Source organism: Sturnus vulgaris, chromosome 20 (genome assembly GCF_052056855.1).
Source record: "Sturnus vulgaris isolate bStuVul1 chromosome 20, bStuVul1.hap1, whole genome shotgun sequence".
In the NCBI taxonomy this organism is placed as follows: domain Eukaryota; kingdom Metazoa; phylum Chordata; class Aves; order Passeriformes; family Sturnidae; genus Sturnus; species Sturnus vulgaris.
Window position 1 is genome coordinate 9,032,001 of NC_142262.1, and position 16,797 is coordinate 9,048,797.

The following is a 16,797-nucleotide window of genomic DNA, read 5'->3' on the forward strand; positions in this document are numbered from 1 at the left end:
GGATTCTTCCTTTTACCCAGGTGCTGATTTTCCAAAAACCTGTGGTGACCCTGCCTGGGAGACTTCCACTCATGCCTTGCTGATCCCAGCCCCACAAACCTTTCTGGGGCTGTGGAGAGGCTTGCAGGGTGTGATCACAAAAGTTAACTAAAAATAGGAAATTATGTCGACTGCCATGGTGGATTTTCAAATTCTAAACAGTATTTAAATTTTATTTAAATCCTAGTTCCCTAAGGAGGAAAGGATGGTGTGCTCATATGGGGCTGTGTGTTTGTTTATCCATCCACATTCACTCCTACATGCTACTTTTTGAGCCCCAAATTTCAGCAAAAAACTGACATTTTGATAGTGTTCTTGGAATTTATAAATCTCTAAAATAGTATGAAATATGCAGCTCAAAAGATAAAAAAGCACTTCTATTAATAGTCACAATGAGAAGATTGACATCTAAGCTCAACCCTTCGTAGACTGCAGAGAATCCACACAGGGGATGCTATAAATGCTCCAACCACAGAAGGAGTTTCAATCACAGCACATCCTTTATTGTGCACCAGAGAATCCAACCACAATGCAGAAATCCCCAGGAAACTACCCTGTGTTATTTCTGCTGCTTATAGAAAAAAACTCATCTGCTCTGTTTGTTTATTTGTGTGTTGGGTGTTTTTAAAATTTTATGGAGAAGCCGCAGGGCATGACATTTTAAATTAAGATGAGATTGCTATAGGAAATGGTGAGAAAGGTCACAGAAATATCCCTCTCTTGGCAACAAAAAGCCTTTAAAACCACGTCCAGGCTGTGCTCTGCTGAGCAGGGTGTTGGAGATGTGCTCAGTCGAGGCGTGGGAATGGGGAGCAGTGTTCTGGGCAGCTTCTCAGGAGGGAATGGGAATTTTTGGGAGGTTCATGTGGCCTGGCAGCACTGTGTTATGTTCAGCTGCTGTGCTCCTACCATGCTCCTTCTCCTGAGGGAATGGGGCTTTAGGCTGTAATAGTACAGGGTCCAAGGAGGCACCAGCCTTTCATGTGGCAGTGACAGCAGGAGCCATCTCACCAAACCTACAAGATACCCAAGGCTAAGTTATCTTCTTTGTGATCAGAATAAATATGCAAAAACAGAGTAACTTCTCCCCAGGAGGTGCTTCATCCTAAGACAGGTGGGGGCTCATCCTCGGGGGTGGCTGCTTGTCTTCATGGACTTCCCCAGGGCTCAGGGTGACTTGTTTAGATTTGGTCACCTCATTTTTAGACACCCTGTTGAAGGCAGATGAGCCCCACTCAAGCTCTCCTCGTCCACAGTGATGGTTCCAAAAAGAGGTGTTTTAGTGCAGGGCTTTAGCCCAGCTCTACCACCAAGCTCAGCCTGAGACTGAGATCAACATGATGAGCAGATATTGCCACCAGCTCAGCAGTTGGGATCCCCACACTGCTCTGAAGCATCTGACAGGGTAGGACGGTGCCAGATGGATCTAAAATCTGAGCAGCCTTTGAAAATAAAGTGCAAATAACTTCTTGCATGGAAATTGTGATTAGGGCAGGCAGGTGGTTATGGGGGTGTGCTCTGAGCATTTTTGTGTCCTGCTCACTAAGGGAGGCTTCCAGGTGTGCTTGATGCTGCTGACTGTGAACAGTTCAGTGACTTCATAGTGACTGCAAGGACAGACATTGGAGACAATGAAATTCTACCTGGTAAGGGCTTTTCCGGTTCTGTTGACAATTAAAAATGATATTTTTCTTTATTTTTTTTTTCTTTGCTCTCTGCTGATATTCTCAGCACGATAAGCAAGGAAGAAGTTCCACTGCTGCTACTAATTGAGCCCAGCTGATTCTTTTGAAGGCTTTCTGCTTGGAATTACAGCATTTTTCTTGTGATTATATTACAAGAACGTGGCAGCCTCTAGTTGTCCTTTTGCCATTTCAATCTGTAGCTGTATATCCAAGTGTGGAGCTGTGGAACCGTGAGTACACTCACTCTTTTATGGATCCTCTGTCCTGGTCTGTTTTCACTGTTTCTGTTATTTCTGCACTCTGTAAAAGTTATGAAACTTGAAGGAAGAAGCCAGCAATGTGGCCAGCTCTAGGCAGAGATGCATTTTCTATGTGAAGACTGGGGTGTTGGAAAGACTGACACTTGTTTTTGTCATAAAAATTGCTTTTGCTAACTCCAGTCTGACTCAGTAATACCTCCACAAGATCCTTGGTGGTTCCAAACACCCTTTTGCTATGTTCTCTTAGTGCAATTGTTTATTTTATGGTGTCAACTACTTTGTATTGTTAGGACATCGTTGCATGCCAATATTTTACTTGGCAAAACTCTTTGAGTCACAAGCTCAGTCCCTCAGAATTTCCTAGTGTGAGTGATCAGTGAAAGCAAAGCATGCTCTGACATCTGTGAGGGGCTTGTGGGTAGAAGAGGGGGATTAGCAAAGAGGTGATCTCAGCTTTGTGCTTTGCATGCAGCACATGGGGTGACTGAACCACCATAAAGTGCTGCAAGATGATGCTTGTGACTCCTCCCCAGTGCCTGCAGCTGTGAAGTGCCAAAGCACTCCACGCTCTGCTTTATTGGAGCCTGGAGACCAAACCCCGCTGGAAATTTGGAATGAAGAATTCTCCCTCATTGAACTGGTGACCCCTGAGGGGTGCTGCAGCCCCTCGTGTGTGTACACACCCCCAGGGGCTCACAAAGCCAGCAGGGACAGGCATGGGTGCACAGGGAGCTTGGTCTGGTGGAGTTTCTTTTATTGCAAAGTTCTGAAACTCTCATCTGGAACATGATGAGTCAGGTGTCCTGCAGGTAGAGCTGTGTGTGCTATGAATTTGGAGAGGGAATTTGCTGAATGCTGAGGTGGCTCAGTCTGGATGTTTTATCACCATGCCCCTGTTCAGAGTTTGATATTGTAGGAATGATCACTCTATTGTTACTGGAGCCTTGGCATGTATCTTGTTTTTTGCTGTCAGTGTTGTCTCTGTTTGCTCTGTGTGAGCCCTGTACCTGCTGTTTTTCACAGAAATCATCACTTTCTGGTGAATTGGAGCAGAACTGTGCTGCAGTGAGTGGCAAAGTGGAGTTCACAGCAATCCTGGCAGTCTAAACCCCCTTCTTCCCCAACAGGCTACACTCCTCATGGTGCTCCTGCTTGTGGCAAACTCAGCTGGGCAAATCTCCTCCAGCTTCTCTGTTCCACTTAAGAGCTTCTTACCCAGGAAATGTGTTTTTGTTTTTGTTTTTTTTTTTTCTTCTGTCTTGCTAAACTGGTTGACCACCAGCACTGATACCTGTGGTGGTGCTGCTCCATCCTGCTTCAGGTGGTCTCCTGGCTGTAGGAGATCTCAGAGATGTAAAGGAACTTTCCCTGTGCTATGAGGTTTGAGGGCTGGAGACACCAATCCCCAGCAGATGATTCCTGATTCCTGATTGTAGGAACGAAGCACCAGAGCTCACAGTTTTGTTAGTCAGGAGCAGGATCTAAGCCCGGATTGCTCGAGCAGCAGAGAGTGGGTTGTTTCATCCCAGGAGAATTTTGTGGGTTATTTTGGCAGAGCACAATGGAAAAAGCATGGACTGTGGCTGCCTTTGCAACTCTTGGCTGTGTGGATGACAAAGTTTGCCTTCTGGCCTGCCAGGCCTTTTTGCCTTCGTTAGCACAAACTTATTTTGGAGACTTATTTTTTTTTTTAATTTTTATTTTTACTTTCTTTCAGTCTCTTCTGGCTGGTCTTTGTCCCTGAAGCCCACGCTGATGGAAGCATCCAGGAGATAAGAAAATGGTGAATTATGTTTTGCATCATCTATGGTTGGAATTTCAGTGCTGCAGGGTCAGTTTTAAATTATCCCTGAAGGGTTGGTTGTGTTTTATAAGCTGGATGGCTTGGCTTGCAGCCCTTTGATTTTTCCAAATAGTATAAATCTATAGACATTTGCCTTTGGCACAAAAAGCCTCCTCACTTCGAAGTCAAGAATAATTATTTTCCCAGAGACAAGGTCAGCAGCTGGATTCAAATAATGGGATGGAAAAAGCCACTCTTGTTGCTTTTCACATGATTTTTAATAAGTAATTTTCAAAAGCAACCTCAGTGCATCAGCATCTGGCCCTTGCTCCCATGGCAGCCCCAACAGGTCCTTAACCCAGGTACAGCTCCCAGTGTCCTCCAACAGGGCAGGAATTTCCTCCGAAGCTCCACCTGCAGCAACAAACACACAGAAAACCACAAGAAATGGTTCACATCCACTCTTCCCCTTTACTAATGGTGGCTGATTCCCTAAGATTTTCCAAAATACTCTAAACCCTTACTATTTCCTTTTAAAAAGAAAAAAAAAATATGGTTAACTGGAACCAATGTAATCCACATCAACTGAAATCTTTCATTTACGTTCCTACTTTTCCAGAAAGAAATACTCATTGTAAGTAACTTATACTAAAAATGCCAATTTCGGGATGGGTCCCTGGACAGCACTTTGCACCTGGCTCTGCAGGGAGGCCTTGGGATGCAGGAGGGAAGTGCCCCACCACTGGCCTGATGAGTGGTTTGGAGGAGAAAAATAGACACTGCATCTGTGCTGGACAGGAGCTGTATCCAGCCTGATTCTCCTTCTTGAAGCTATTGAGTTTATTAAGGATTATTATTTCAGGCACCCTTTCCCCTGCTACTGAAAGTCCATTAAGATGGAAAACAAACCCTTCTCTCTTTGAGCACGTGGATAATTCTGGTCTGGACCAACTTGTGTCAGAGTGACACAACCCAAAAAAACAGTAGGAACTGTTCGGCTGAAGTTCTGCTGCCAGAAATATTGAAGGTTAAAATAATCCTTGGCAGGGTCTCCATCCCTTGTGGATCCCAGGTGTTGGACACCAGATTCCAGCTCTGCCTTGGCTGCTTTGTGTGAAGTAATTCGTGGCAGAGGAGGGAGAGGGTGAAGGGCTGGGGCTCTGTGGCTCCCTGTGGCTCAGGATGGATTCATCCGTGTCCTGGTGCTGCTCTTGTGCCTGGGCTTCCAGGGCTTTTCCTGGGCTGCAGTGGGAGGCACCTTGGGCTCCTCCACAAGGCCAGGATGCAGCTCCTTGCTGTGCAAAATGAAGAAAGTGGGCAAAAACCAGATCAGACAGTGGTGGTGAGATACAAAAAGGTTCTGCACTGAAAACCACGGGTGATGGCTGAGGGGAGGAGGTGGGTGTTGCTTGGCAGTCCCAGGGATATCTCTGTGCTCTTTCTCTCCCTTTATATTATTGATGGTGGTACTGCAGGTGTTTGCTATCTTTGCTACACAGTTGATGTTTTTCCCCTTCAGCTTTTTCAGCACCAGTTACATTTCCTGGGTAAACATTGTTCACAATCTGTTGTTCCCCTGGTAAAAGCTGACCCCTGAGGCTGATGGGGCTGTCAGCCAACACAACAGGCTCGAGGGGATGGGTGACTGAGGTGGCTGATGGCCCTGGGGACCTCGGCAAAATAACCCCAACGTTCACCATGACCTTGAGTAACTCACTACTTCTTTCCTTGTCTCCCTTCCAATTCTGTTAAATAACTGAAAAATACCAAATACTCCTCCCTTCTAAGCCATGTCAAAGGCTGGGTGATCAGCCTAAATAGGGATTTTTGAAGAACAGGCCCATTTCTATGAAGCAGGCAGATTCCTGTCTGGTGTAAATCAGGACAGGGGTGTCACAGTCACTCAGAGCTGAGCTGGGCATGAGCCCCCAGACATCCACTTTGCAGCTTTACATGTGAGCAGATCACTTTGTAAAGTATGAATACAGTTTTCAAGTGAATGAAATCTCTTTGTGTTCAAAGAGAGGGAGCTTTCATATTAATGGATATATCATCTTCCATTCTAACTCTTAATAAAACTTTCCATCTTCAAAAGAATCCCTGAAGATTTCCTGATGAAGACTTGAATTTCCCCCCGGACACCAAGCAGGTTTCCTAAGCCCCATTTTACATGGAGGCAAACCAGCAGTGGGGTGAAGGCTGACATTTTGGAAAGGTGCTGGGATTCTGGGAGCACTCAGGTTTTATCCCATCCTCCCAAGTGCTGCTGTTATCCTGTCACATGCAGCTCATGCTCTGAAGAGTGGCAGAGTGATGGCAAAGCTGAGGGAGGAAATGCAGTTTGGGTGATGGATGCCCAGAGCCCTGCAGCTGTCCCTGGGATCATCACCCACCCCCAATTCCCAGCTCACCCCAGAGCCACCATCTCCAGCAGGGCAAGAGCACCAGATTTGGGGTTCTCCTCATTTGTTTCTACACTGGCCATTGTCCTTTGGGCTGTTCAGTGTAATTCCTGGGATCAGCTGAGGAACCTTTGCCCATGGGAGCGAGGCTGACTCTTTCCCTGTCCATTTCTCATCCCTCTGCACCTGGTGTTGCCATTCCTGCCTGTCCTGAGTGGGTGTATAATAGCTCCCACTCACATTTCACTGCCCTGGGTGAATAAACAAGGTGAGGGCTGGCTTGGTCTGGCTCAGAGAGCCGAGATGAACAAACCTTCCTGCAGAGCTGACACCAATCCCACAGTCTCTGTGGCACCCACGGGTCATTCCCTACCCAGACACCCACAGAGTTTCACTGTTTGTTTGAGTGCTGCAACAGAGCTGTGCAGAAAAGACTGCAGTAAAGAAATGCTTAGGAAAAGGGCAGCTCTCCCTCACCAGCCCTGAGCCCAGCAGGGCATTGATGGGTTTATTTAAGAGGCTGAGCAGGATATGTATTTTCCACACAGTAAGAAGGGTCTGCCAGGTCTGTTCACTTCAGGCTGCCCAAGGTGTGCTGGTTTGTGGTGTGAACCCCCCAGAACAAACAGGGCCAAGTCTTTTTTGCCTTACACAGTGTACACTTGGTGTGATCCTTCACTTTAAGCCTCATGCATTGGCAGCATTTCTTGGGAAACCCAAAGTTAGTAGCAAGTTTCTCTCTTGTGGACAATCACTTGTGATTTCCCCAGGCTGTTTACCTGTGTTGGACTGACAGAAGTGGAAACAGGAGCAGGTACAGTTCCACAGCCTCAGAGGAGTTTTGAAGAGAGACAACTGCAAAACCTCAGCCCTGCTGAAGCCACCTTGGCTTCAGGTGGTGCTGTGGATTCTGGTGTGTGGGTACAGAGCTCTCCTTCCAGCAGGCAGAGTGCAGCATGGGGGGGAACCGTGGTGGGAGGGGAGGAGGCAGGGCTGGGGAGACCTGGGCTGCATCAGCAAACCATGGCAGGGGTCCCAACTCTTCCATAAAGTGAAAAAACCCAAAGCTAAGTGTGGGAAGAAGGTGCAGATTAATAGAAGGATACTTTGGCAGACAGAGATTGGTCCAAGAATGGGGTAAATCAGGAGGCTCTCCCATCACTAAAGCCTGGATTCAATTCAGGGCGTGGGACTTGGTGAACAGGGGAGGCTACTGGCCAGGTCTGAGGCATCTTAGGGTTTCCAGGCAGAAGAAACCAGTTTCAAGCTGTGGATGTCAGTCTGTCATACTCACAGAGATGCCAGGATCCCTGGCATTGAGTTATCAGGAACAAACAGTTCTCTGAGCACTGTTTAATGTAGTGTCAGATATATCAGTATCTCTTTGAAATAGAATTTGATTTTTTTTAAGTGTTTTTTCTCCTCTGTGCTGTCAGTGCTGAAGCTTGTAGGACCAATTTATCTGTCCACTGGTGCAAACTTAAGTTTAGATACTGGTAGATCTCTTCTGCTCACAGCACCACCTTTTCCACCCTCATAAACACTTAAATAAATTTTCCTATGACAGAAAAGACCAAAGAGCTGCAGAAGAGGCAAACACTGGACTGGAATGACAGGAAGAAATGGTGTCACTCAGAATTAAGTCCAGCTTTGTTTGGCATTTTGGCCCCATGCAAATGAGTGGTAAAATTTGCATCAGCTTGGGCTGAGCTGAGATAAACCTTAATCCATTAGAGATGGTAACTCTTTGCTGCTCACACTGTGAGTAGTGTGGGTATGGGTTTCTAGGCTTCAGGCAAGTCTGGTCGTGGCTTGGATCACAGCTGCCTCACTGAAGCCAGTTGCAAAAGTCGTGTTGACTTCAGTGTGACCAGGTTTGGGCCCTGCAGCAAGGCTGGTCTTTTAGTCAGCCGAGATCAAGTGTGATATTAATTTAACACCTGATGAATCACCTTGTAGGATATAATTTTTCCCATTGAAGAGAAAGAGGTGTATTTGTCTACTCAATATGATCCCTCCCTCTTTAGCTGCTAATCCAACTAAATCTTCTGGCAGCAGACATCTGAAAAACACTGGAAACTGCCATCCCACAAACGTGGCGATGTGCTGTAAAAATAGCTTTATGCTGAAATGCAATTTTATTACAGCAGTTGCTATAGTTTCTGGATCTGGCAGAGATTTCATCTCCATAAACCCTGACTTTAAAGGGGGGGTGTTGTAAGTCAGCTGTTGTGATTCCCATTAGGCTGAAACTTGGCACCAAGTCCATCTGTACATTAAACTCATCCCCTGCAGGTCTTCTGAGCTTTCTCAAAGTGTTTGTGTGTGACTTGTGCACAGGAGAAACACCAGCCCAGATTCACTGGCTGCTCTAAAAGACTCATTTTTGGGTTCCTGAGAGGCAGGAGCAGCCCTAAGAGCAGCCAAGGCCAGGAGAGACCCGGCGTGGGCGCAGCCGAGTCAGATGAAATACCACGGTGAAGGTCAACTTCATTATTATTGTCTCCTCTGTTTTATATATTATACCTCACTCTTTCCAAGGTGACAAAGGAGAAAATGAGAAAACCCACATGTGTTCCTGGCTCTCTGCTTCTCTGCACAGCTTCCATCTGTTCTGAGCAGTGAGATGTGGAAGATGTGGAAAAGGTGAAAGCAAAGGAGGCTCCTCCCAGCCAGGTCTCAGCTCCGTTTGAGCCCCATGGCAGCAGGAGAGCAGGTGAGTGCAGAGAAATTCCCCACAGACATCCCAGCAATGCCAGGGAGAAGCTCAGAATGAAGCATTGGTGGATCTTCCACCTGCCATGAGCTTTCAGAGGACCAGTGCTGGCCTCTCTGTAGAAGGCAGATGTCCTCTTGGGGCTTATTCAGGAGAACCAGAGGCCAAGGTGTGGACAAGACAGCCAAATTGTTCATCCCCTGACAGCAGTTTGCACTTCTAGTTAGCAAGAGCCAACTAAGGGTTTGTGGGGTTTTCAGTTAGCAGGTCACCACTAGAAATCTTCCACCTGAAGGTGAAGATATGTCAGTGCATGATGTCAGGTGAACTAAAACCTGGGAGGGAATGGTTTGTTTGGAGTCACTGTCCAATGGAACTGAGCAGAAAATGCAGTTCTTTGGGTTATGACCTGTTGCTGTTAGTTTGGGTCCTGAACACAGCCTTGCTCATTGTCACAGCAAGGATGAGGGGCTGCAGAGAGCTGCTGGTGATGGAGGGGCTGGGCACCATCCCTCAGGGGATGTGCATCCACACACAGCTCTTGGGAATCTGCCATGTCAGAGCTGCAGGGGAGGCAAGGGGCAGGGATATCTTTAAAAATATCAAATAAATAAATAAATAGTCCTTTCCACCCCCTGGTGCCTCTGATCCCACGTTGTGTCAATGCTCAGGAGCCACCCACGTGGCACGGTCAGTGCTGTGGGTTCCTGCGGCCCCATTGCAGGCAGGTCACTCCACAGGCTTCCCTTTGATGTTTAGGCAAGGTCTGGATATTTCTTTTCTCTTTTCTTTTCTTCTCCCCTTGGAGGGACAAAGGCAGTGGTGTTGTCTCAGAGCCAGCTGTGCTCTATGCAAACCAGATGCCCATCTCAGGCAGCTGTCAGGTGTGGCTGCTTTGTGCCATGGGGGATCTGTGCTTGAGAGGTCATTTTGGGAAAGATGAAGCTCTGCTCCAGCCCAGTGCTCATCCCATGGCAGCACCATGTCCTTGCCAAGGCTCCACAGGACCCACGTCTGGGCAGCATCTCCCAAAGCTGCCCCAGGTGGGACCCACCTGAGCCTGACGTGACCGTGGGGGAACAGATGCTTTCAGGAAAAGGGAGTGCAGGGATAAGTTAGTGAGGGAGATGAGAGATGGCCTATGGAAATCACTTGCTCCTGCAGAGCCCTGAGCAGGCAGGGGACAGGAGGTGCCTTCCTCTCCCTCCTAAGCCAGGGTTTGCTTATGAAAAATGAACCACATGCCCCGGTCCTTGCCACCAACGCCTTTCCTTGTGGCTTTCTGTGTGCTGCAGTTGCATTTTGCAGACATCTGGATTCAATAACCCTGCTGATACAGCCCATAAAATTAGAAACCGAGCCCTGTGGAAGGCAGAGGTCAGGGAGTGATTCATCCCGATATAATGTGCTGGAGCTGGAGCGCTCCATGACTCAGGATGGGGCTCTGCGGGACCCCGGGGTGCAGGGGCAGCCCCTGCCCACGGCTCCCTGTGCTCTGTCAGCAGAGGTGGGAAAGCAGGGGGAGGCATTGGTTGCCTCCAGCACTTCCCTGACCTCAGAGGGACAGACCTGGCACCTCTCTCCTCCAAGAATCTCTGAGGAGGAATCTTGCAGAGGAAGTGCTGTGCATCCCTTATTGGGGGGATAATCAAGGATTTGGAAAAACTGGGCTGTTTCCTCTCCACAAACTTCTTGTGTAACTACAGACAAACCCCTGCGTTCCTACTGGCTGTAAACCCAGGACCTGAGCCTGCTGAGTCCTGTTTTGTGTGGAGAAGCTCCATGTGTCCTCAGCTTATCCCTGCAGAATTCGGGGCAGTGAGGCTGAGCTGCAGCCTGCAGCTGTTCTTCCCTGTCCTTGCAATGCTCTCCAAGCACCTGAGCCACCATCTCTGAGGAGGAGGAGGTGGCTGCAGTGTCCCCAGGCTGGACAAGGCCCTGGCTGGAGCCAGGTTCTGCTCAGTGCCCTGAGCCTTGGGTGGATGCTTTCACCCAAACTCCTTCCTGCTCCAGTGGCTCTGGGTCACCACAGTCTCGGGCCACGTGTGGGGAGGTGAGAAGTCTGATTCCCTCTTTGCAGCACCCTGGGACTCTTGTCTCTGTGGTGAGCAGAGCTGGAGCTGATGTTTTGTTCTGCAGGGACCAAGAGGCAGGTGTGGCTTAGAATGCCCATGGACGGGGACTAAAGCTCATGCTTTAATATATTTAAATAGATTATATATTAAAATAGAGAATGGAAGCAGAGAGAAGGGGATGGAAGAGGTCAGAGTGCAGAGAATAAATTTGATGCTGTAGCAGTGCACAAAAATTCAGAAAGCCCATGGAAGCCTCTTGCTGCAAGCACAGCCATGCTGGATGGTGTGGGCTCATCCCCTGGGATTTACCTCCTGATTTCCCAGCCTCAGTGGTACTTGTCCACTTTGGTTCTCTCTGCAGCCAAGAGAAACTGCCATCTTTTGGTGGTGACAGCATGCACCCCGCAGTGTGCAGGGATGAAGGGATGTTGTCACCATCCTGCACAAGGGCAGTGACTCACACAGGGACTGTGTGATGAGGGAGGGATTTCAAAGTCAGGAGGCTGAATCCTGCTGGCAGCCCTCACCAGCAGGGCTGCACACACTTTGGGATGGTGTTTGCTGCAGCAGAATGTCCCTTGTGACCTAGGATGGAGGGGCTTGGTACCACTGCTTTGGTTCTCACAGAACTCTCCAGGACCCAGTCTAGGTGAGAGGTTTTTACAACATTGGTTTTTTCATAACGATTCTCAGAATTTTCACTCCCATTTCTTGACCTCAACACATTGAGACCACCGGTCCTATTGGCCTGAAACCATATTTTCCTGCTACTCTGTAGCTAAAATGATAATCTCTGGAGCCACTGGGCAATTTTGGGGTGAAGAATATCTGTGGTTTCCTTTGTATTTGCACAAGTATTTCTATTTGCAAACATATAGAGAAACTCTCAGCCCCGGTACTGCAGAGAAGCATCTTACACTTCCAAGAGCTGATGTGTCAAAGACTTTTCCTTCCCCCAGACCTCCAGCTGGGGTGAAGCTGTTAATCTCTATCCTGAGACACACTCCTTCACACTCATTGTGCTAAATCCCTCACCTTGCTAGCAGGGAGCTTGCCTACAACCTGCAGGGTTTAGAGCCACCCAGGGGCTGTGGAACAGGGGCTTCTGCACCTCATGCCACTGCTCAGGGCTCTCAGGAGAGGAGCACAATTGCCTGGGGGCTGCCTTCCCCAGCTGTTCTTTGTGGAAATGGAGCCTTGTGGCATTGCATGAGCACAGCTGGAGCAGCAGCAGGGATAATGTGATCCAGGAGGTGGTTGTCTCCAGCCTGCAGGATCCATCCTGGTGTGAAGTCCTGGGCATGCTCCTCACCACCACTTCCACTGTTGGTAGTGTGAGTGGGATTCTTTAAGGGTAAGGTGTCATTATCCAGTGCTGGATAAATGAGTTGCCAAGAGAATGTTTTGCCATGAGGCTCTAGGCTGGACTCAGCAGACTGAGCAGGGCCCTGGAGGCAGAGAGACTCTTTGTGCTTCAGCTGATCATGGAATTTAATGGATTGGCAGGTGCTGCACTAGCCCAGACCTCAGCCAGGGCAGTGTAAATTTTGGCTGCCTGAAGTGGTGCTGATGTGTGCCCAGAATGTGCCAGGGAGCTTCCCTGTGCTGCCAGCTCAACACCCTCAGCTTCAAGGGACAGCTCTCCACCACCTCCCCACCCTGTGCAGATCTTGCTCCTTTTAAGGTGACTCTTAATCCCATCTAACTTTGCTGAAGGAAAACTGATATTCCCCGAGGAGGCACAGGCAGGATCAAAGAGCAAGATCTTTATTCTGGAAAGTTTGGCTGGATTAAGCTCAGCTTTTATAAATATGCAGATCAAGTACCATGACCTACATTTCACTTCAAGGATATTTTATTAACTTTATTTTTTTGACTTGTCATGGCTTGAGTGTGGCTTGGCTGAATGGCTTCAGATTGTTAACAGCCTTGGCCTGAGTTTGTGCTGTTAAGTAATTTGCAATGGGTTTCTTTAATTACAAATGCTCTTATTTTTCATATTGTCACAGTCTGCATGGCAGATACAAATTTTTAAAACCACGTGCCTCAGCCATGAGGGATTTGTAGAAGCTGAGGCTCAGCTGGGAATGCAGCCATGGGCCACACAGCCATCAGGACATCTGCAGGCAGAGCACCAGGCACTCACTGGGAGCACCAAAGAGAAAAGTGGGGTGCAGAGCTCTCAGCAAGAGGGTGGAAGCCCAGTACTGCTGAAAAATCACACTCAAGGAGTCCCAAACGATGCAGCCACAGTTGTGAGCTGCAGATGAAAAAGCCCCGTGTTTATCTGTGCTCAGCAGAGTTTCTGCTCTGCAATGACGGCTGTGAGTGTTTTGGAAGCTGCAGAGCCGTGCGGAGGCTGAGGCACCTTTGCAGGGCGGTGTCTGGGGAGGAAACGCCCAGCCAAGGAGGAAAAACAAATTAAATAAAAGCTCTTGCTATTTTCCTAATTGTTGCTGTTTCAAATCAAAACACAAACAAAGAAACCTCAGAGGAGTTCACGGTGGGACAGGAGCTCAGTTTGCTGTGCTGTAGCCCTGGCTGGCTCCAGTGGTGCTGCTCTAGGCACTGGGGCTGCTGCTGGTGCTTTTGGGGGAAAAGGGGCAAATGGAAGAGGCAGGCACTGAAACAAAAGGCTGTGCTGGCAGCTCAGTGGGATGGAGAGGCTGTGGAGCCCGGCTGTGAAGAAATCAGCCACAGAGGGAAGGAGAAGTGAATTAGCTGGAATAAATCATGTCAGTGTGTGCTGGAATCAGGGCCCAGGAAAGCTGTGGTGGCTGAGGGGCAGCTGTGCATGGGTCAGGCAGAGCATCCTTGTCTGGTCACAGTGTCCCAGAATTGGGACTGAGGGTGATCTGACTCCCTGGCACCAGGGCCATGTTCATCAGAGCCAGTGGAAGGCTTCAGGCAGGGCAGGTTTAGCCTCCAGGTGAGAGGAGAATGTTGAGATGTTTGGGATTTGGCAGCTCCAGCTCCCCTTCTCCTGCTGCACTTTCTGCTTGGTGTCCTCAGCACCAGCCCCCAGCAGGGGATGTGTGACAGGGTGGTGGCCCAAGCATGGCATGGGGCACTGCAGCCCCTGAGGTTATTCAGCCTGGAGGAGAGAAGGCTCCAGGGAGACCTGAGGTGCTAAAGGAGCTCCAGGAGGGCTGGAGAAGGACTTTGGACAAGGGATGGAGTGACAGGACAAAGGGGAATGATTCAAACTGACAGAGGGCAGGGTTAAATGGGATATTGGGAAGAAATTCTTCCCCATGAGGGTGGTGGCACATGTTGCCCAGAGAAGCTGTGGCTGCCCCATCCCTGGAAGTGTTCAAGGCCAGGTTGGATGGGCTTGGAACAGCCTGGGCTAGTGGAAAGTGTCCCTTGCCAAGATCTTTAAGGTCCCTTCCAACCCAAACCATTATGTGTTCCTGTGCCATGCAGGCACTGTGTGGCTGAGCCCAAGGGCTGCCTGCAGGCTGGCTCCTCCATGGGCACTGGGAATTCTGTTTTTGTGTCTTGGTCCAGTCCCATGGAGCAGCCTGGGTGTGGAGCACAGCAGGAGCTTCTTTATCCTGCTCTGGCTCTGCCTGGCCAAGCCACACATGCTCCAAAGCAGTGCAACTCTGACCTGAATAAATAAAAAGCTCTTCCAATTCCTCCCCATCCCTCCCTGGCTTCACCCCCATCTCTGAAGGAAAAAGGAGAGTTCAGGAGTTTCACACAGCATCCAGTTTCAGGCAAATGTTTTCTGTAAAGCTAATTGAAAATGTTCCTCTGAGCTGCTCCCACTCACACGAGGCTGTTGGGGAGGTCAGGGCTGTGGGGATGTTCTGGGGCTCAGTGGCCACAGTCCAGCACACGGTGCTGAGGAAGGTACTGAGTGATTACAGCAGGTACTGAGTGATTGCAGCAGGAGCTGGCAGGTTTTGTCAGATCCTCATGAACTGCTGGAGCTTTACAGCAACTGCCCAGCCCCAGAGAACCACCAGCCCAAAGAATTCATGATGCAAATATATGTTCCAGACTTGTCAGAGGCGAGCATGAAATGGCTCAGATCATTGAGATTTGCACAGCATGAGCTGATAGGGGTGTCTGGCCTCTGTCCCTTCTCTCTCTCATCTCTCAGGGATGCTCCCCTGGCTCAGCAAGGCCCTGAGAGTGCCCAGGCTGGGAGCCACCCCCAGGGACCCACACTGGACACAGCACAGGAGGCAGTGGCTGATGTCTGCATGTCCCCAAGGGTCCCTGGGCTGTTTGATGGGCTGGATGTGCCCACAGGCAGCGATGGGCTCCCCTGGCTGGGCGCAGCCCCATCCCTGCCTCCCCTGGTGCCAGGTTTGGGCACACACAGGGGCTGTGGCAGGAGCAAGGCTCCGTGCAAAGACTCAGGTTTAGGAGCTGGGCATTGACTTTTGGTGAATTACCTTCATATTCTTAGTTCTCCACTTGCTCATGAGTGTCACAACAAGAGAGCCTGGAAAGGCGCCCAAACACACCAGAAAGGAATCTAATTTCTTTTCGAGGGAGTTGCTGCAGAAAAACATTTGAGTTATTTGCTAAGCTCTAATAATGATACTTTACATTTGCATTGCAGCTTCCACCTAAGGGCATCTTGGCACAGCCAGTAATTAAACCTCCGAGTCCCTGTGAGGCAGACAAAGCCCTTTTCTAACATTTGACAGACAGCTAAACTTTGGGCCAGGGTCAGATTAAGTGGCTTGCTCGGAGATGTACATTGAGTGTGCAGCAAATCCAAAATCAAACAAGAGCCTTGCTCAGCCCGAGCAGACATTTGGGATTCTGCTCCCTCTGCTCTGCTCCAGTTGGCTTTTGTAAGGCTCTGTGGTTTGATGGCAGTTCTGAGACATCTCTGCTTGGTATTAAATGCAGGAAGGTCTTTTGTTGGATTTAGGCAACAAGGCAAGCTAATTGCAAATTCAATTTTGGTTAGAAATTGAAGCTCAGTCTCCATCACCTTAGCAGCCACAGAGTTATCTCTCAGGACTTTGCTCCAGCACTAGATTCATTTCATGTCTGTTTTCTTTAGAGCTTTATGGTCAGTAATTAATGGTATAATTACACGTTGACATAATGACGGCTCCTGACACGGCAAAGCTCAGGGGCAGGGCACTGAGTGTCGCTCATTGTTTGCTCCTGTTTCTTTATTTTGGAGGGTGAAAGCAGGCAGCTCTGGGCTCTGACAGCCCAGCTCTGTGGGGGAAGCCCTCCTGCACCAGTGCTGTGTCCAGAGGCACCAGCACCCCACAGAAACTCACATATTCCTGTCCTTTCCTACAGCTCATCATCATCCACTGGGAAAATCCTGAACGGGCCAAACCAGGGGGAATCCAGCACTCCTGGCCACCCACTGGGGACAGAGCTGGACGTGGCAGAGCTGTCTGAGCTGAGTGAGTTTCCTCTGTGCCACTGGGTTCTTCCTGGAGTTTCCAAATTTTCCCTCCATGCAGTGTCTTGGCTGAGCTCAGATGTGGGTGCTGGGTGCTGTTGGGTGCTCCCAGGAGGTTACAGTGTGCAGGTACAGACAAGCAGGGCCATGTGATGGGATCTCAGGGCTCTCTTTCCTGCCAGGAGCTGCACTTGGCCATAGTTTCACTGCAGTGGTGCTGCAGGCACCTGGACCTGGATCTGCTCTCTGGTCCCCTCTAGCATCCCTATCCAGCAGAGGGGACATCCATAGTGAGGACAGATCTCTCCAGCCTGGATTATCGGGGACAGGCAGATCCCAGGGACATCTGGTGGAGTTATTTTAGGGTTTATCCCTGCTCTTGCTGCCCTAGGGAGGACATTTAAATTTTAAGGTGTTTCCTCTGCTTCCAAGTCATGCCACCCCT

At 49.2% G+C, this 16,797-nt stretch overlaps 1 long non-coding RNA gene across 1 annotated transcript; it reads left to right on the plus strand.

Annotated features, from left to right (window-relative positions):
• The first annotated feature begins 1,781 nt into the window (after nucleotides 1-1,781).
• LOC148221588 (uncharacterized) lies at nucleotides 1,782-16,353 on the plus strand. The gene is made up of 4 exons (XR_015807740.1): nucleotides 1,782-1,954; nucleotides 3,702-3,767; nucleotides 8,711-8,885; nucleotides 16,244-16,353. It is a non-coding gene; the product is annotated as an uncharacterized LOC148221588 (long non-coding RNA).
• Nucleotides 16,354-16,797: the final 444 nt, after the last annotated feature.